This window comes from Chiloscyllium plagiosum, unplaced genomic scaffold (genome assembly GCF_037043375.1).
Source record: "Chiloscyllium plagiosum isolate Xiang-an unplaced genomic scaffold, Cpla_swu_hap1 HiC_scaffold_7, whole genome shotgun sequence".
NCBI classification, from domain to species: Eukaryota; Metazoa; Chordata; class Chondrichthyes; order Orectolobiformes; family Hemiscylliidae; genus Chiloscyllium; species Chiloscyllium plagiosum.
This window is the reverse complement of record NW_028270145.1, coordinates 40,223,844-40,244,992: the sequence shown is the minus strand read 5'-3', so window position 1 is coordinate 40,244,992 and position 21,149 is coordinate 40,223,844. Positions and strand designations below refer to the sequence as shown.

At 41.4% G+C, this 21,149-nt stretch overlaps 1 pseudogene; it reads left to right on the top strand.

Moving 5' to 3' along the window:
* Positions 1-4,995: 4,995 nt before the first annotated feature.
* LOC148149595 (putative G protein-coupled receptor 139) lies at positions 4,996-8,043 on the top strand (annotated as a pseudogene).
* Positions 8,044-21,149: the final 13,106 nt, after the last annotated feature.

The following is a 21,149-nucleotide window of genomic DNA, read 5'->3' as shown; positions in this document are numbered from 1 at the left end:
TTTGTTTCCTTTCATTAATTGAGTATAAAAGCCGCGAGCTTTTGCTGCAGCTCTGTATAATCTAGTCAGACCACTCTTGGAATATTGTGCCCAATTCTGATCACCTCATTATAGGAAAGATTTAGATGATTTAGAGAGGGTGAAGAGGAAATTTACGAGAATGTTGCTTGGATTGGACGGCTCGTCTGACGAATTGACACTGAGTGAGCTCGGGCTTTTCACACTGCAGCGGAGAAAGAAGAGAGGTGACTTGATAGAATTGTACAAGCAGTGGAAGGGATAGATAGAGGAGAGAGACAGAGATTTTTCTCCTGGGCTGAAATGCCTGTCACGAGGGGTCATAAACTTAAATTGACTGAAGGAAGGTATCAGGGAGATGTCAGAGGTAGGTTCTTTACGCAGAGATTGATGGGTTGATGGAATGCATTGCCAGCAGTCGTAGTACAGTCAGAGACACTAGGAGCATTTAATCGACTGCTGGACAAGCACATGAACCGTAATAAATTGAGGGGTGTGTCGTAAGCTTGACCTTAGATGAAATGAAATGTTCGGCACAACACCGTGGGTTGAAGGGCCTGTACTGTGCTCTGCTGTTGTATGCTGTATGTTCTGTATTTTAAGTTTTTTTTCTCCAAATGTGTGAAACTGGAAAAGCATAGCCAATCAGGATCAGCATCGGAGAAACAGAACAATCGACATTTTGGGCACACGACCTTCTTTTAAAAAGTGCCGTTCATCAGGAAGGAAGGGCTTATGGCCACAACATCTATTCTCCTGATCCTCTTATGCTGTCTGAACGGTTATGCTTTTCCAGCAACACACACTTCGACTCTGATCACTGCCATGCTCACTTTCTTGCAAATTGATTTTCGTTTCAAAAACAGATGTGAAGTGATTGTTCCATTTCTTTTTTGCTACAGTTGAGCAGATCACTCGGCCCCAAGCAAAACAGAATTTATTTAAAAACTACAGATAAAACACGAAAAAAGAATCCAAATGTAAATTTGAATAACCTAATAGAAAATCCAGCAGACTCGATGGATGAACTTAGCCAAGTATCTTTACCAATTCTCGCAATATAAATATACACTTTGATAAAAGATGAATTCCAACACAATTCCTTACAATTAGTGGAAACCCCATGGAGAACATTTAGCCAAAAATCATCTGCTGTAGCATGGAACCTTCTTTCAATGCATTGTAGCAATGTCTCCGCCAGAACTCAACCAAACTGGACAAAAATGTGAACTGGGAGAACTGGCCACTCTTCTGCCATTATAGATTTGCATATATTGGCACCTCTGCCTTTACGAACTCTCTTGAGAAAAAAAGGAAACTGAAAATTGACTTTGTTAAAGGGGCAGCAGCACCACACCTCAACCATCCAATGCACAATTTAAAAATGTTTTGATATCAGCTCGTTATTCCTTATTTTTCTGAGGAATGTGGAACCGCCTGGTTCACCTCATCAAATCAGATTAAATGTCATTAAATTCTATCCCAGGCGTAGAATAAGTTACAAACGGAACATAAGCAATAGAACCTCAGCAGGACATTTCACTTTCTCTCCTGTTTATTTTTTAAGTAGAATCACGGCCGAAAATTTGCAACATTCTATGATCAAAATAAATTCAGAAAACCAGCCTTCTTTTTGTTTATTATTCACAACGTGTGGAGTCCACCAATATTTTTTTTTCAATATCTGCGTCAGAAGAAGAGGGTTCTAAGCTCACTTTTTTCGATAACAACTGTGATTCCTATGTATGAGCACCAACGAGATTGCTTGGAAGGGTGTTTCAGTAGTTTGAGTGAAGGATTGGTGATGCAGTTCCATCTCAGAAGAATCGTGTCGAGGAATTTGCGAATGCTGGTGTTTCCATGGGTGTACTACCGTTGACATTCTAAATGCTAGCGTTTCAGAAAGTGATGTCAGAAGACACTAATGAGTTATGTTCCAGCAAAGAAACATGGAAACTAGAGGCTGCAATAGTCCACAGACACGTCGAGCATGCTCAGCCATTCATTACGATCTTGCATATCAACGCCATAATTCAACATTCGTTCCAAACATCTTGCTGAATTTAGTTGGGTTGTCTTTCAGAAAATGCATGTGTGGGTTACGCTTTTAAAGATACCAGTGAAATGAATATGACAGCCTGATGTGTTAGAAAAGTTCAGAATGACTGAAAATATCTTAACTCTTCATTGAAATGGCAGACCGCATATTCTGAAATTCGAAGCACTGTTCTAGATTCTCCAATCATGGAGAACTTTCTTCCCGGATCTAGTCGGTCAATATCTGCCTTGGTTTTTATACTTTGCTTTCAGAACGTTTTCATTCTTCTCACCTCCGTCCTGGACAAACCTCTACATTTTCAAAATACCATCGTCCTCAATGTCCTGATTGAATCTGCACTGGAGCATATTTATTTAATTTAAAACGTGCACCCCTGCTGCATATGCATATCATAGAACATCAATCAGATTATCAAGCTATTTAAAGTCCACAATGTACTGAGAGTTTGCATGGAAAGATTTTACACCAGAGTTCACGAGCGGCGGTGAAATTAACTCACATGAGGCACTCTAATATATATTAAAAAAGAAAAAAAAACAAAAAGAAGTAAAAGGGTAAGCGATCTAGTAATATGAAAGAAGATTTCATAAACTTTATTTTTGACATATATCCAAGGTAAGGGGAAGTTTAGAGTAGACATTGGACCATTGGAAAATGACACGAGAAGAGTAGTATTATGAACAAGAAACGGTGAAGGACCTGAAACAGTATTTTTCTTCAGCCTCCATGGTGGAAAGGTAGCATACCACAAAGTAACGAGAGTCAGGGCACAGTGATGAGTGCAGTGAACATCACTAAGATGAAGGTGTTCGGGAAACTGAAAGTTCTGAACGTAGATAAATCACCTGGACCGATGTGATCCAATGCAAGATTCTGATAGACCTAGCTGTCGAGATATTATTGTTGACCTTTTGGCAAACAATGAGTTCGGGAGGTACCAGTGTGTACTAGCGTCACATCCCTGTTCACGAAGGAAGTGAGGCAGAAGTGAAAAAATTGGTGTTAGGTTAGCCTGGCGTAAGATTATAAAGTCAATTGTGAAAGGTGAGATTGCAGATTACTTGGAAGTGTGTCGTAAAATAGGGTTTGAAAGAGAATGCCTTTGTCAAGGGAAGATCATGCCTGATAAATCTGTTGGAAAGCTTTGACGTGATAGCAACCAAATTAGACAAAGGAGAGCCAGTGTTCACAAACTTTTTTTGAGTCAATGGACAAAACAGAAGTCTGTCAAATTAAAAAAAAAGCCAATGGTACAAGGAACTGGATTGGCTGAATGACAGAAGGCAGAGACTGGTGAAAATGAATCTCATTTCAGAATGGCTATCAGTGAGTAGTAGAATTCCACAGTGTCAATGTCAGAACTCCAACTTTGCAAATTGCATCTTGATGATCTGAACACAACACCAACAGTATTGCTGCTCAGTTTGCAGATTGCACATTCATGCTTGGAATAACAGGAAATTTTGGGGAAGCAGGGAGGCTGAAGTACACTTGGACAGGATAGGATAATAGGTAAAGAATTGATGGATGTAAAACACTGTAGGAAAACATGGACTTGTGCACTTTGCTAGAAAGAATAGATGTTCAGACGATTTCGTCAACTGGGACAGGCTTTGGAAACGTGAAGTGTAAATGGACTTAAGAGTTCTACTTCGCGATTATCTTACTTTAACATCCAAGTTCAGTTCTATGTTACATAGGCAAACACTATTTTGACATTCATTTCTCAAAAGGCTCGGTTACAAGAGCAAGAATGCACTGCTCAGATTGTAAAAGGCTCTGGTCACACTATATTTGGAAACATATGAGCAGTTTTGCTCTCTATAATTTGGGAAGGATATGCTGTCTTTGTTTGGTGGGTGGATTCAGGGGGCAATTACAATATTGATCCCAGGAATGAAATGTTTTTTGTTTAATGTGAGGAGTGGTTGAGTTTGCACATCAAGAAATTTAGCGGGGTGAAGGGAAAGCTCATTGAAATTTACAGAATTCTGAGAAGTCTGAAGAGGGTGGATTTGAAGAAAACATTTTCGCTCTTAGGAGGAACAGTGACCCATTGGCAGAGTCTCGGCGAGAAGGGAAGAAACTTAAGAAATGACTGAACGACATTTGCATTTTGCTTCTGGTCAGTGAATATGTGGAACACATTTCCATAGCAGGCTGCACAGGCTCAGTGTACCTAAGTTCCAGACATAAATGCGACGAATTAGTTTGGGGATCAAACATTAAATGGACAAAGCAGGAGGACCAGGTTGTGAAACATATCAGGAAGACCTAATGGCTGAGCAGACTGAGTGGGCCAAATGAACTCATTCGCATCATGTATCTTATGGTCCAAACCTCTACTTCTGAGCTGTACTCGTTCCAAACATTAACATGCTTTTGCCTCAGCAATGGTTCCTGGATTTCATAATTACCTCTACTCTGCCCTCACTATACAATGCTGTGGTGATCTCATTTTGTTACATATGAATAATCATCTTGCTTTACCAAGTTGTTTCCAACTGTTTAACTTTAAATCTAAATAATAAGGTAACGTCAGCAATCAAATAAATACACTACTTAATCTGACGTTTTAGGTGCCGAAAACATGAGGAACCTGGCTGAAGTAATGAGAAGAGATTGTATTTGAAATATTACCTCTCTTCGTTATCTGCTATCAGCCACTTCGGTGGGCATACTCAGAGTGAGTTTGGGGAAAGAGAGCCACTGAAATAAATATAATAGAATCCTTCCCTTGTCAATGCTTCAAATGTAAAACAACGTTTTTTCTGTTAGTTCATTGATCTAAAATTGAAAGCATTATGCAGTTTAATTGCTCCCTTGGAGACTCTCAGATAAAATAAATGAAGGGAACTTTGAATCTTTTACAACATTAAACAGCTCAGCTTCGAAAAATGTATAACTTACGAACGGTCATGCATGGGCCAGTGAAAGGGCTCTTCTATGCCGTTACCCAACCCATTGTTGCCGTTGTTGGAATCCCAGGTAAAAAAATTGAATTGCAAAGAAAGTACTCAGTTATTGGTAAATCTTCACTAAAGTTCCTTTTTTCCCTTGCCCATTTTTCTAAAGTTCACCCCTCTGTAAATATAAGAGATATAAACCAGGAACATATAGATAGTATTGCCATTTTGTTTATTGCCGTTTATTGCATGTTTTGCAGCATTAACGAGAATGTTAGTGCGTTATTTGAACTTATATCATTGAGCAACACATGATTATATTCAATGATTTATATAACACATTTCTGGTAATAGATTGTGCAAATATGAATTAATGAATAGCATTGCCTGAACAGTAATCTGTTGTATTATTCAGATTTAAATTTAACTTTAAACTAAAATAGATTCTAGAAATTTAATGACATATGTGCTCGCAGTTTAGCCAGGTGGTAAAGTGCATTTTCCGGCACTGATCTTAATGCATCCACGCTGATAAAGAAGATCAGCCATGAAGTTGTTGAAAGGTACGGTGGAATGGCTGAATCTCTTGCCGAATAAATTTCTGCAGGTTACACATTGCGTTGGATGTAATGAAATCAACAATTGTGTGCAAGGATTTAAATACAAGTCTGCAATCCTATCTCATTGAGTAGCTAATTGCGTAAGCTGCAAAGGATCAACTACCTTGAATAGTGTAACTAATTAATATTTGATACTTTTTGCAGAAGTGAATAAAAATAAAATGGAATTTGTTTCATTAAGGATTTTGGCTTTTCGTTTGCATTTGGGCATTCATCTTGCAAAGTTGTGTTAGTTATTCATCAGTAAGCGATCTATTTACTGTCGAGTTGACGGATTTCTTTCACCTCTTGCTCATATATCTGCACATGGAGTTGCTTTAGTTTGCAGATACTGCAATATGAATGTTGTGGTATTTCACAGGAAGTTTCGTAAACAGGTTTTACATAAAGAGAAACTGGAGAAGATTAAAAAGATGGTGAATTTGAAAGGGTTCAGAAAATATTTACAAGGATGTTGTCAGGATTGGAGGATTTTAGCTATAGGGAGAGACTGAAGATTTTGGAACTGTTTTCACCGGGACGTCGGAGTCTGAGGGGTGACCTTTTACAAGTTTGCAAAATTATGAGAGACATGGATAGGATAAATAGAAAAAATATTTTCTCTGTGTTCGGGGAGTCCTGGAGTAGATGGCATAGGTTTAGGGTGAGAGGGGAAAGTTATAACAGACACCTAAGGGGCAACTTTTTCATTCAGAGGACGGTACATGTATGGAATGAGCTGTCAGAGGAAGTGGTGGAGGCTGGTACAATAGCAACACTTAAAAGGCATTTGGACGGGCATATGATTAGGAATGGTTTGGAAGGATATGGGCCGGGTGCCGGAAGGTTTTACGAGATTGGGTTAGGATATCTAGTCAGCATGGACGGGTTGGACCGAAGGGTTTGTTTCCATGCTGTACATCTCTATGACTTTATGACTCTAAGTTTGGATATGAGGAGTGATATACAGAAGGAGGGAGAAAGTGCGCTTTGAAGAAGGGAATTCAATTTTGATAATTGAGGCATTAATGTCACATCTGGAATGTTAAATACCATAATTATACAAGAGGGTATAATTGGAGAAAAAATGACATCTCAGATAATAATGGGAAATGGAACAGTCACGAGTAGCAAAACGAAAGTGAACAATGAAAGTATTTACTGAAGAGAATAAATTGCCATCTGTGGTGTGAATTTGTAAGTTAGCAGAGGCCTAATACCCAATGTTTAAGATGTCAGTTGTGGATAATTCAGACTATTCTACTCACAATTGCCTATGAACGTTGGTTAGCCCACGACTGGAGGTGCCACTGTCGTGGTTCAGAAGGGCTTCAGTGTCAGATAGGGGGAGGCAGTATATGTTCCTTGCAGTCCACTTGTTGACATCTAGGTAATGCCATTCTTTATACTTGGTATTTCAACAAACTATTTAACTTTTTCGTCCATCACAGCCAACTTGGTGGCAATTGCAATTCTGTTCCAAGGGTGGTGCGGACTCTCCAGGTGCATCAACTACTATTTGATGGCCATAGCGATGACAGATTTCCTTGTTATTGTCACCGGATGCATACTTAACCGAATCAGGCGCATTTACTTTAGCAACAGTGTTCTGTCCACCACCCCCATATGCAGACTGACTACAATTCTGGTCCACTGCAGCCGGGATGGTTCCATGTGGCTAACTGCAGCCTTCACCATCGACCGTTTTGTGTTCATTTGCTTGCAGAGCCTGAAAGTCAGATACTGCACCGAGAAAACCGCGTTGCTCATCATAGGAATGATCTGCATCCTAAGTTGTGTTAAAAATTTCCCTTTGTACATCATCTACAGACCCTTCTACATCCTGGATGGGGTCGCCTGGTTCTGTGTTATAAAGTCTATATTTTATACGTTACAAATCTGGCAGGCCTATGACTGGATGGATCACAACTTAACTCCCTTTCACACATTTCTCCTCATCCTGCTACTCAATGTCCTGACCGTAAAACACATCATCACAGCCAGCAAACTCCGTAGGAAACTTGTACGTGCTGAAAATGGCAGTGATCCAGAGATTGAAAACCGTAAATGATCCATCATCCTGCTCTTTGCCATTTCACTCAGCTTCCTGCTGTTGTGGGCCACCGAAGTTGGACATTTCCTGTACTTGCGTATTAAGGGTGATGCATTATTCAACAATGATAATTTCGAAGAATTAACCTACGTCCTGCAAGAGACAACGAATTTGTTTCAATTACTCAACTCCTGCAACAACGTATTCATCTATGCAGTATCCCAGAACAAGTTCCGTGAGGAGTTCAAGTAGGTGTTGCTGTGTCCTTTTGCTGTGCACACAGAACGCTGTGAAAAATAAAATTTTCCTGAAGCATCTACAAGTTGTTCACCCTCAATTGATTTACCGCATCATGGCCCACTCTCAATCGTAATTCAGCAAGTGACGGATTGTAGTTGCAACAACTAAGAAATGTATGGCACAAAATTCGATGACCACACATTTGCACTGAAGCAATGTTAATGTATTATTGATGATTTCTTCAGATATGAGGTCATAGTCTTATTCTAATTTCTGGGACAGAATGTAAATATTCTAGTGTCACTGACACAAACCAGAACAGAAAGTGTTCGCTCCGTCGCTCTGGGTTTTAAACTGCCCCGAATTCAATACCACTCAGAGCAGTTTTCTGAATATAGATTCTAACTACTTTTCTACAGTCCTGCTGTGAACATATCTCCTGCCACGTTTTTTTTCCACATCACCAATATGCTTAAATACCTATCGAAATTGCGCAGTCAGTATTCGTTTATTTAAATTCCGTTCTTCCTCCCTTCCTGCTTTCATTCCTTCCATTCTTGCGTCTTCCTCCCTTTCTTCATCTCTTCCGTTTTTCTTTTCTTCCAACTAATAAACTCCTGCTCAGTATTCTAGCTGTGGTCAAATATTTACGTGTATGGATAAGACAAAACACTGAGGTTTACCGGCACAACTCAATCCTCCTGACTGCATTTATTCACTTTGCAGTTTTTAACTGAGTTCTTGTTCAGTTAGACAAAGCTAAGTCACAAGAAATGCCTGCAAACTACACCCAGATTTTCTCAAATTCATTTACACACATTGAGGAAACTCGGGTTTTGAAGAAGAATTATACTGGACTCAAAACCTTGCTGTTGTTTGTCTCTCCACAAATGCTGCCAGATTTGCTGAGTTTCTCCATCATTCTATCCACCATTCTAACCGCTTATTTCATTCAACACCTTCAACTGCAGCTCTCTGATAGCAGCCCTGCGGAATACGTTGTACTGAAGTGCTTGTTTCCACGTTGCATAACTCTATAACTTCCTGTTCTATCAACTCTCACACCCAATCATTATAAACAACCCATGAGATCGACAGTTAACACACTTTGCTCCAATGAAAACAATTCTGGCCTGGAGATTCTCTCCACCAAACTACATTTTCTAATATCTGGACGTAGTCCAACGCAGAGATTTCCAACGATAATTTGCGAAATTATTGCGAAAACATGGAAAATGTTATTCCATGTTTTATTGCTGCTTATTTGTGACCTTCAGTAACCTTCAACATTCTGCTGCAGTGTCTACAACTGCAGCAATTTTAGTGACATCTGCAAATTTACTAATCGATTTTTCTACGCACTCATTAGGGTGATTTATAAAAATGACGAACAGAAGTGGTGCACCAGTAGCAACGGAACTCGACGATGAACATGTCCCATCAACCCCACACTCTGTCTTCATGAAGAAAACAATTTCTGATGAAACCACTAAATCCACCTCAATGATATGCATCCATACTTTCTGTTTTCGCCTAACGTGGGATATTTTATCACATCCTTCACTGAAATCCATATACACCACAACAATCGTTTCACCCTCATCCAGCAGATCGATCAGCTTCTCGAAGAACTCAGGTTTTTGAGGCAGGTCCTACCCTTCGCAAACCTAATCAAATTGCTCCCAGCCTGACGACTATCAACCCTATATCTCATAATCCTTTGAAGAATTGCACCCACGGCAGAAGTAAGGCTCGCTTGCCTGTAATTACCAAGGTGGTTTCACAACGTCTGTTTGATCAAATGGCTGGGGGTGCGGGAGAGAATATTTGCTTGCCCCCAGTCTTCTGGCACCATTCCTGTCGACAATGACGACATAAAGAACAAAGCCACAGGCTCTGCAAACCTCACGCTCGCATCCCAGGGATTCATGGGATAATTCCCATCCGGCCTGGGGGGCTTACATATGTTCACATTTTCAAGAATTGCTGGCCCATCCTCCTTTTGCACCTCAGTCCCATCTAGTCTAATGGCCTAAATGTCAGTATTCTCCACGAAAAAAGGTGTCTTTTTACTGTATGATTACTGACGAAATCTATTCATTTGGCGCCTCTCCCATCTCATCGTATTCCACACAAAACATCTCACGATTTTCCTGGACTGGCCATAATCTAACGGTACTCATTCTTTTATTCCTGAGGTACCTATAAAATGCTTCAAGTTGTTCTTTGAACCTACCTACCAAGATTTCATATGTCCCTTCCTTGCTCTGCTTGGCTCTCCCTTTACGCCCTCCCTGGCCAACTTTTAAATCTCAAGCACCCTAACTGAGCCTTCACGACTCATATTTACATAGACTCCTTCTTCTTCTTGTAAAGAGATTGACATTTTTTGGAGTAAATCACGACTCCCCCACTCGACAACGTCTGCCCTGCCAAACAGGTACATACATATCATGGACACACAGTAGGTGTTCCTTGAATTAGCTCCACATTTCAATTGTACCTATCCTCTGGAGTTGTATTTCTCATCTTATGCATCCTAAACCTTGCTTATTCGCGTCATAATAGTCTTTCCCCCAAGCTATAATGCTTGCCCTGTGGTACATTTTTCCCCTTTCCATTGCTGAAGTAAACATAATCGAATTGTGGTCACTATCCCCAAAATGCTCACTGAAATCCAAATCTAACACCTGGCTGGCTTCATTGTCCAGCACCAAACCAAATATGGTCTCGATCTTTGTTGGCCTGTCTACATCCTCTGATAGGGAGCTCTTCTGCATACATTGGACAAAAGCTGAACCATCTAAAGTAATTGAACTATCGTATTTAGAGGGAATATTTCGTAAATTAAAGTTTCCCATAACAGCTATTCTCTCCCCCATAAATTTGTACACTCGTTCCTATCCAGAATCAACTTTGCTATCCTTTCCTCTACATTCCTGGAAGTATTCGGAGGCTGAAACAAAATTCTTAACAATTCTCAAGTGCTTACATCTCTACATTTCTCTGGAAATATGCTGATTCATAGAAACGTCCAATATTTGCTATCTTTTCCAGTCCATGCAACAATCAATGTCATTAACTCCCTCCTGCGCTGACAAATCTCATTATCTCCGTCAAATGCTCCTGCCACAATGTTGTTTGTTATGTCAGCCACTTTATCACCTACAATTCTTCCCGTGCTCCTGCAAATTTCTGTATTTTGTAACCTACTCCAATTCCTAACCAGCTGTGTTACACCGTCCGTTCCTGCAGCGCTCTCGATTTTGGAACCAACTTCTGGCCCTTCATTGATCTTTATCTTGCAGTCTGGTACCCAAACCTGTCCCTATCTGCAAACAAAGACCTCAAGTCCTTCCTATCTCAGTAATATCTACTAAATATTTTTTAAAAAGTATTTCCAAGCTTCAGTGTCCCCTATAAATTTCCCAGACCCCAAAACCTTTGCCGAATTTTGAAAACTCTCTCTATCTCCATAAGATTTCCAAAGAAAATCTCTCTTCCTTTAAAGCCGAACGTCCTCTCATCAATCATCTGCAGCATTAGAACCATGGGGTACTGGGCTAACGGTCGGATACTTGGTAGTGTGGATGAGCAGAGGGATCTTGGTGTCCATGTACACAAATCTTTGAAAGTTGCCACCCAGGTAAATAGTGCGGTGAAGAAGGCATATGGCGTACTGGCTTTTATTGGTAGAGGAATTGAGTTCCAGAGTACTGAGGTCATGTTGCAGTTGTATAAGACTCTGGTGCGGCCACATCTGGAGTATTGTGTGCAGTTTTGGTCGCCATACTATAGGAAGGATGTGGAGGCACTGGAACGGGTGCAGAGGAGGTTTACCAGGATGTTGCCTGGTATGGTAGAAAGATCGTATGAGGAAAGGCTGAGGCACTTGGGGTTGTTTTCATTGGAGAAAAGAAGGTTTAGGGGTGACTTGATAGAGGTGTATAAGATGATTAGGGGTTTAGATAGGGTCGACAGTGAGAATCTTTTTCCACGTATGGAGTCAGCTATTACAAGGGGGGCATAGCTTTAAATTAAGGGGGGGGGGGGTAGGTATAGGACAGATGTTAGGGGTAGGTTCTTTACTCAGCGAGTCGTGAGTTCATGGAATGCCCTGCCAGTAGCAGTGGTGGACTCTCCCTCATTATGGGCATTTAAGCAGGCATTGGATAGGCATATGGAGGATAGTGGGCTAGTGTAGGTTAGGTGGGCTTGGATCGGCGCAACATCGAGGGCCGAAGGGCCTGTACTGCGCTGTATTCTTCTATGTTCTATGTTCTATGTACCAGCTTTTCCCCCTGTTTTCGACAAGCTGGCGATCTCAAGCTCCTCTTCCCAGAATGTCCGTTGCTATATCTAAGCTCTTCCAAAAACAGATCCGCCGATATATCTGTGATTCGTCTTTGAGGAAGAATTAGTTTTTGAAACGGGAAGCTTTGTCGAGAAGTAGAAATATTTCTATAACCTAGTGGATTTAAGAGGTAGGAGGGCTTATAAACCATGATGGATGCTACAGAGATTAGTCAGGAAATAGTCTTGGAATTGACTGTTTGGCTGTGACTTTTAAGAGAAAAATTGCTATTGAGCGGCATCATCTTGTGGGCTACATCTACAGGTCTGTATAACTGATATCCACTCTCCCACTCTGCCCCCACATCTCATCCCCCTCACCATCTTTTGTCGTGCAGACAAACACAGAGCTAAATCAAACAACAATTTGTCCAGGTTATAATTTCTGTCAGGTTTCCTCGAGTGCTTTTCTCTGCAAGGATTTTGTAGTCACAATAGTGATCTAGCTTGTCCAGCTCAGTTTTTACTTCAGCTAAAATCGAAAACTATCCTTATCTTTGTCATCTCCTTCAGGTCCTAGCAAAATTCATATTTCTGTAATATGCCTTAGCTTTCAAAGGCTTTATAGCTCATCGAGTCTGCCCCCCCCCCCCCATTTATTCATGACTCATGAGTTTCTCAACACCATTCTTCTGCTTTCGCAAAGTAAACCTCAATCTAATTGGCAATCAAAAGATTCCATACCTCTTTCTTAACGATACTCAATAACGGTGCCTCCACAGCCTTCTGTGTCAGTGAGTCCAATAGATTCATCACTGTCTGGCGAAAGAAGCGTCTCCTTAGCTCCATTTTAATGTTACTCTAAGTACGTGCACTTGGGTCATTGTCTCTCCTACCAATGGAAATCTCTTCCCAACATGCACTCTACGCAGTATTTTGTCAGTTTCAATTGTACCTCCCCTCATCCATCTGAAATCCATCGAGTACAGCCGGAGAATCGTCCAACTTTCCTCGTCTGTTAGGCTTTTCATTCTGTGGACAATTCTCTTGAGCCTCCTCGAACAATGCTTCAGGGCCAATACTTCCGTCCTGAGACTTGGAGCCCAAATCTGTTAACAGTGGTTCCATATGGTCTGAACAGATCCTTATAGAGTCTCAGAAATACATCACTGGTTTTAAATTCAAACCTTCTGAAACTATATGCCAACATTGTTTTTGCCTTCCGAACTACTGTCTCGTCTGCAAGCTTACCTTGAATGAATCCTGGCGTAGAGTTTCCAAGTGTCTTTGTTCTTCAGACTTCTGAATTTTCTCTCCATTTAGAAAATGGTCCATGCTTCTACTTTCCCGACTGAAGTGCATGACTCACACTTTCTCATGTTGCACGGCATCTGCCATGCAGTTGCTAACTGTACAAGGAACCTGTCCAAGTCCTTCTGCAACGTATCCACCTCCTCAATACTAACTGTCCCTCTAAGTATCTGTTGTACCATCTGCAAACCTCTGTTCTTTCACCTACAACGTTTACATATAAAGTAAAATGTTGTGGTCCCAAGACTGAACCTTGCGGTGCACCACTCAACCATGCACTTCCAAGTATTCAGAAATTTCACCCAATTGACTCGAAAATCTTACACACAACCAAGATTAAGCTATGATTTGGAGGTGTTGGATTGGGGTGTATAAAGTTAAAGATCACACAACACCAGATTATAGTCCAACAGGTTTAATTGGAAGCACACCAGCTTTCGGAGCATCGCTCCTTCAACAGGTAATAGTGGACGACTCAATCCGAAGACACAGAATTTATAACAAAAATTTGCAGTGCGATGTAACTGTAATTATACATTGAAAAATACTTTGATTGTCTGTTGAGCCTTTCACATGTTTGAATACCATGATAATTTAACTTCATTCATGTGTAAATCACAAAATCTTTTTTTTAATGTTGCATTCTCAGGTTAGCTGTTAATAATGGTGATAGCTGGACAATATGCTGAAGGTGTAAGCCTCCTGTCTTCTCTGTCAATGTCATGTTGTTAAATTGATTCTAATCTAAAAAGTGAGATAATGGAGTTTTACATGAATTCATGCAGTTTTTCAGTTCAGAGTTCTAAATGAATGCATGCAGTTTTTGAGCAAATTACAATGTAACCCTGCAAATACAAATTCATCCCACAAAATATATGTGTGCATGTGGTTCTTTGTCTGTGTGTGTGTGTCTGTCTGGGTTTGGTGTTGTGAGTGGGAGAAAGTGTATGTGTGTGTGTAGTGAGTGCAGAGTATCTTAAGTCTGTGAGGGGGTGCATTTGTGAGTTTGGGAGTGTGTGTGTCTGTAAGGATGTGTGTGGGTGTCTCTGTGCGTGTCTGTGTATATGTGTGTCCGTGTGTATGTGTGTATAAGAGTGCCGTGTGTGTGAGACTGTGTGTGTGTAGGAGTATCTGTGTGTGTGTGTGTGTATAGTGCAATGGTGGTCACCTGTAGTGTGACATGAACCCAATGTCCAGGTTGAGGCACTCTCCATGGGTACCGAATTTAGCTATCAGCCTCTGCTCGGCCACTTTTCGCTGCTGCCTGTCCCGAAGTCCGCCTTGGACGATGGTCAGCCGAAGGTCCAAGGTCGAAAGTCCTGGACTACTGAAGTGTTCCCTAACTGGGAGGGAACCCTCCTGTCTGTTGATTGTTGTGTGTTGCCCATTCATCTGTTGTCTCACGTCATTTGTAAGACCAAACCTGTACATTGTCAGATCTTGCAGCATTTTGGAGTGGAATGTTTCATTATCTGACGAAATCAAATTCTGAAGTCTATTATACTGTCATTAGCAATCATTCCCACTCCTGGATTTACAGGGGAGGGAAGGTCATTGATAAAACTACAGCATACCGTTGTACCTGGGATACAACTTCGCAGAGCTCCAGCTGATCTGTCCTCGAGCTGAGAAAACTGACTTCCATAAACTACAACTATCATCTGATGTGCCATGTGACATTCTACCCACGATTCCCAAAATCCCTGAAGAATTAGGAACATGAGAAATCTCTTCGGCCCCCTCAAGCTTACTCCAAAATTCTGGAGAATAATCCCTGATCCAACATTGTTCTCGTAGAGTTTCCCACACCTTCCAAATTACCCTTAAGTCCACAGTCTGTGAGGAATATATCTATATCAGCCTTCACGTGAAACTGCACCGACAGCTCTCTATTGAAATTTGTACATTATTCTGAATGTACGCCCTCTGGTCCTAGACTCTCCTATGCGTGGGTACCCTGGCTCAGTATTTACACTGTCAAGTCCATTAAGAATCTTAGCATACTATGTTTCATGGAGAAGAATCCCAAGACCCGTTGTGTTACATCTTTCTGCAATTGTTTCCATTTAATTATTGCTAGGTTCATTGATACTCCTTTGCAAAATGAACATCTTCTCGTTTTCCGAAGTTATACTTCATTGACTCCAGTATTTCTCAGACTCTGTATTACTACGTTACGTTACCATTGACGATGAAATTAAGGGCAGGTGCTCTCACATCGCTTCGAACGCTCGGTTCCTTTTCCAGATATAACTAAATGCTGAGTGGGCCTTATAGATTCTGAACGCCGCCGTCACTTGTCTATTGATGATCGGATTGCGCGGCTAATTTTCCCTTCCACCATTATACCGATGAATGAGAGAAGGCTGATGGGTCTGTAATTGACTGGTTTGAATTTGTTCCGATTTTATTCCCAAAAGAGACATGCAGACAGTTTTCTATTTTTTTGGAATAGGTGTCATTCAGATATATACGATAGAACAGCTTGACTAGAAGTTGTTGAACATTTCAGGTGATACTAATTCAGCTTTGCTTGCCGGACTCTTGTCAGGGCACTTTACAATATCCATTGGGAGCACGTAAGCATCATGTCAAGGAATCGACTTTTCTGAAGGACATTTGGAGTCGGTTGAAATGTACGAACAACTCAATGCTTCCTGCTGAAGCTGGGTGTAAATGCTTCAACCTTCTCTTCACTGTGATGAATGCCTTCCCCATCAATGAGAGTGGTGAAAATGTTTGACCTTCCAACTCCAAAGTTTAAATTCCCTCCACTGTTCACGTATTGCAAACCTGCTTAGCGCTCTTATCCCGCTCTATCTGCTGCTACTTGTGTTAGAACTATGATTTGAACACATGATATTCCCTTCTCCTTCTCGGTGGCAGTTCTCCTGTGTTTGGAATGTGCTTCCTTTAGTCGCTTGCTAAATAGGTGTAGACCGTCTTGGAGATGGTACACACTGCTGCTTCCGTGCATCGACTGTGGAGGGAGGGAGTACTTGTGGATGTGACACCAATTAAGAGGACTGCTTTTTAATGGATGGTGTCACACTTTTTGGGTGTTGTTGGAGCTGTACACATTCAGGCAAGTGGAGAGAATTTCATCACCCAACTGACGTGTCGATGGAGAACAGATCTTAGGGAATCGAAAGATGATATGTTTATTGTAAGACACTTAGGCTTTGCTCTGCTTCAAAATCATTACATGCATGTGAAGAATCCAGTTCAGTTTCTCCCAAGATCTTGGTTGTGCACAATACAGAGATGACATTATCATTGAATATCAAGGGTCCACATTATCTCTCATGGGCTATGGCTATTACCGGCTCATTTTCGGGCACATATATCACTTATTGTTTGTCAGACCAACCTGTCAGTTGTGCAAGACTGGCTGCGTTTGGACCTGGACTGCAACTGTGATTTGAGGGGTTGATTATTGTTAAAAAAATGATGCAACTTCATCACATCTGCCCTTCTGCAAGAGTGATCTTGGTTTCCCCATATGATTGCTGCATTTCTCATTCCAGACGGTCGCGGGTTTACCTAATAAGTGTCTGATGAGCCTGGATGCAGTTCATCTTGCAGACAGTGTACATCGCTGCCACTGAGCATCGGTATTTGATGGATTGGATGAGGTTGTCCTGGGTTCTTCCGAGGGTGCATTCCATCACATCTTGACTTTCATCTTACAGATGGCGAGCAGGCTTTGGCAAACGAGGAGGTGAGTAACTCACCTACGTCCAATCGAAATTCTGGGCGATGGTAGAACTTGAGATGCTGATAAACAATTTGCTGCGGACCCGTTTAATATTAAAGCAGGACGTTAGATTTTATATTTTTAGATTTGACTGGCAATTTTGCGACATGAATATTACTTGACACTTATCAGAACAAGCCTGGTTATTTTCCAGATCCTGTTGCATTTGAAAGTGGACTATTTCAGTATCTGGGCAGTTGTAAAATCAGTGAACATTCCAAGGTCTGAAACTGTGATAGGGAGAAGGCTGTTGAAGCAGCTGAAGATAATGGTATCTCTGACACTGTCTCTCCTGAGGAAAGAGGAAAGAGGAAAGCATGCCGAGATGTGCTCGACTGCTACATACTCACACTTCTCACAGCTCCTTTGTGCGATTCATTACACCAATCAGCATACAGTGTCCCTCATTTTCCGACTAACTCCAACTTTACTCGGGCTTCTGTTTTCACGTTCTGTCAAATGATGCCTTGATGATAGCGCTAGTAACACACACGTCCCCTTTGGAATTCTACTGCTTTAAAAAAAACTTATAACGAACTCAGGAGCATAGTGCCTGTGGTGGAACACTAACTGAGAGTCAGTAAGCCGGGTATTGCTGATTAGTCATGCAGTTGAAAGCTCCTTCCTTCATGTTTGCACGTAGATTATACACTGATAGATTATTGAATGGCTGCACTGAAATTGCATTGCTTTCTTATTCACTGGACACATTTGTGCAACTCACCACATTGTTGGGCGAGGTCACCGTTGTCGCTGGACAGGAAAAGCTTGGCTAGGGATGTGGTGATTTCAGATGCTAAATGTTGTCAGGACGCCACGGCCCTCATTGCTTTCAAAGACTCCAAACATTTCTTGATACAGTGTGGACTGCGTAAGTTGTCTGAAAATTGGCATCTCTGATTCTGGGGAACATGTGAGCAGGAAGAAAAGCATGGGAACTGCAGACCAGTGGGCATAACATTTGTGTTGTGTTAGCTGTTAGAGGGGATTCTGAGAGACAGTATTTCAGTTATTTGTAAAGGTAAGGACTCATTTGTGAGTCTCAACATGGCTTTGTGCACGAAAATCGTGTTTCACGAATCTGAGTTTTTCCAATAGCTGGCCACGAAAGGCAGTGTGATGGATGTAGTCTATATGGACATCACCAAGTTCATTGTCAAGGTCACGATTGCTAGTTAGTAAACTACGATTAAATTTAACGGCATCCAGGAAGAGCTAAGAGAAAATTAGGACATCGCTGGGGCACATGCACCAAACTGACACACTGCCCTCCGGCCAACAACGTCAACACCCCATCCTACTCTCCCATGGACATGCAAGTCATGCGACTCGTCCACCGCTAACTCCAACCTTCCCGACAACTGGAGGAAGGATGCCTCATCTTCCACCTCGGGACCCTCCAATCACTTGGCATCACCGTCGACTTCAACAGTTTCCAAATCTCCCCTTCCTTATCCACGTCCGATTTCCAAACGTCCACCATGACCTGTCCTACCTATCTGCTCCACTTTCCCACCACCCTATCGCTATTTATTCTCCATCGATCTATCGCCATCCGATTTACATTTTCCAACTCCACCACTATCTATCATTTATCTCTCAGCCTCTTCCACCACTATATCTTGATGAAGGCCTTATGCCCGAAATGCTGACTCTGCTGCTGTACTATTCCAGCGTGACACGTTTCGACTCCAGGGTGAGCTAGCCAATTGGTTACAAAATTGGATTGTCAGTAGAAGACAGGGAGTGTTGTCAGAGCGTAAGCTTTGACTTCTCTGCCTTCAGATGCTGCCTGGTTTGCTGTGTTCCTAAAGCCTCCTGCTTGTCTACTCAGCTCCTAAATACATCTGATTCCAATCTGATGTGTGATAGAGGAGCTTCTCAGTGTCAGGGAGTAGGTGTGTCTCTCATGTACAATCTCATTATCTCTTTCTCTGTCTCGCTCTTTCTCTCAATCTTCCACATTCTCACTGTCTCTCCTTCCCTCATGTAATATCTCACTGTCTCTCATTCCATTAACAATCTCTGTGTCTACGTCTGATGTACATTCTCACTTTTTTCTATCTCATACACAATCACACTCTGTCACAGGCACAATTTTATTCGGCATCTCAAGCACAATCTCACTCTCCCTCTCTTATACACAACCTCATGATTTGTCTCTCTCTTGGACACAATCTTCTTTGCTCTCACTCACGTAAAATCTCACCATCTTTCTAAATAATTACTAAAAGAACAAAAGATGCTGTTGATCAGAACCAAAGACAGAGTTTGATGAGAAAATTCTGAATAAGGCACACTGGACAAGAAACTTTAAATCTGAAGTGTCTTCACAAATGCTGCCAGACATGTCAAGATTTTCCAGCAATTATTGCTTATGATTATCACCATTTCTCTACCATACACAATCTCACTGTCTCCCTCACATGCTCCATCTTTCTTATTCCTTCTCTCATGCACAATCCCAGTTTCGCTGTATAGTTTTTGAAGATACCCAGCTAGATGGAGACATCCAGAGCGAGAGGCAGACAGACAGGTATGCATATCTCACTGTCTCATACACAATATCACTACCTCTCTCTTCTGAATCAACAACCTACCTACGTCAGTCTTAAATATGCTCAATGACTTGGCCTCAATAGCATTTTGTGTTTCACAGATGCACCAAACTCTGCCATAAGAAGTTGCTCCCATTTCAGTTCTAAAACATCAGCTATTCACTCTGAGTCTGTGCCCTCGGATACTAGTCTGTCCTGCCATTCGAAATATCTTCTTAACGCTCGGTGTATACAGGCCTCTCAGTATTCTGTATGTGTCAAAGAGATCTCCCCATCACTCCAACTTTTCTAAACTCCGCTGAGAGCAGACACAGAGTCCGCAATCACTCCTCAGTTTCAAGTCCTTCATCATTTCTTTAAATTGTCTCTGGACCCCTGCCAAGGCTAATGCATCCTTGCTTTGAAAAGGGGCCCAAACCTGCTGAAAACATCCCTACTGCAGTCTGACCAAAACTTTATACAACCTCAGCAGCACATCCCTGCCCTTGTATTTTACCCCCTTTGAACTGAATGTAAATGTTGCATTTGCCTTCCGAACGTCCGATGCATAACCGTTAGAGAACCGTGAGTTCGGATTCCCAAGTCCGTTTACAATTCAAATTACCGACAACTTTCACCATTTCGAAAACAGTCTTTCTCATGATTTTCCCATCGAAGTTGCTACCCACACTTTGTATTGCATCTATCCCTTCTTTACTCATCTCCTCGCCTGTCCAAGTTCTTATGCAGTCTCCCTTCTTCCTCAAAATTACCTAAACCGCCACGTTTGCTTGTGTTATCTGCCAACATTGCACCAATTCCTTTGTTCAGATAATAGAAAACGTCAATAGCTGTGCTCACAAAAATGGGGCATGTGAAACTCCACTTGTGGCCGGCTACCATCCTTGAAAAAAACGGCTTTATCGCCATTCACTGCCATCCGCCAGTCAGCCAATCTTCTATCTATGCTGGTACCTTAGCCTTAGCACCAGGGGCTCTTAAAGTATTTCCCGTTTTACATTTTGTCAATGGATACATTCGTAGTGGTAACGATGTATTTTTGAAAAAAAATAACGAAACTGAAGATTGAAAATCTGAATTGCATTAATTTATATTGGATAGGATAGAAGCTAATAGATGAAAGAGCAAGTTAGGATGAGACCTAAAGAAAGAAGAGACGTGAAGTACACAGTGTCAATATATTAGAAAAAAGTGATAAAGCAGCCTTACTGTATTCATTTCAAAAATCAAAAGGCTGATCATAATTTAAAATGAGATTCAGCAAAACAAAATATATTTCGATCAAGGCAACTTTGGTGTGTATAAAACTGAGAAGAATGGCGTCCGAGTATAGCAAGTAGCTGGGTTAATTCACT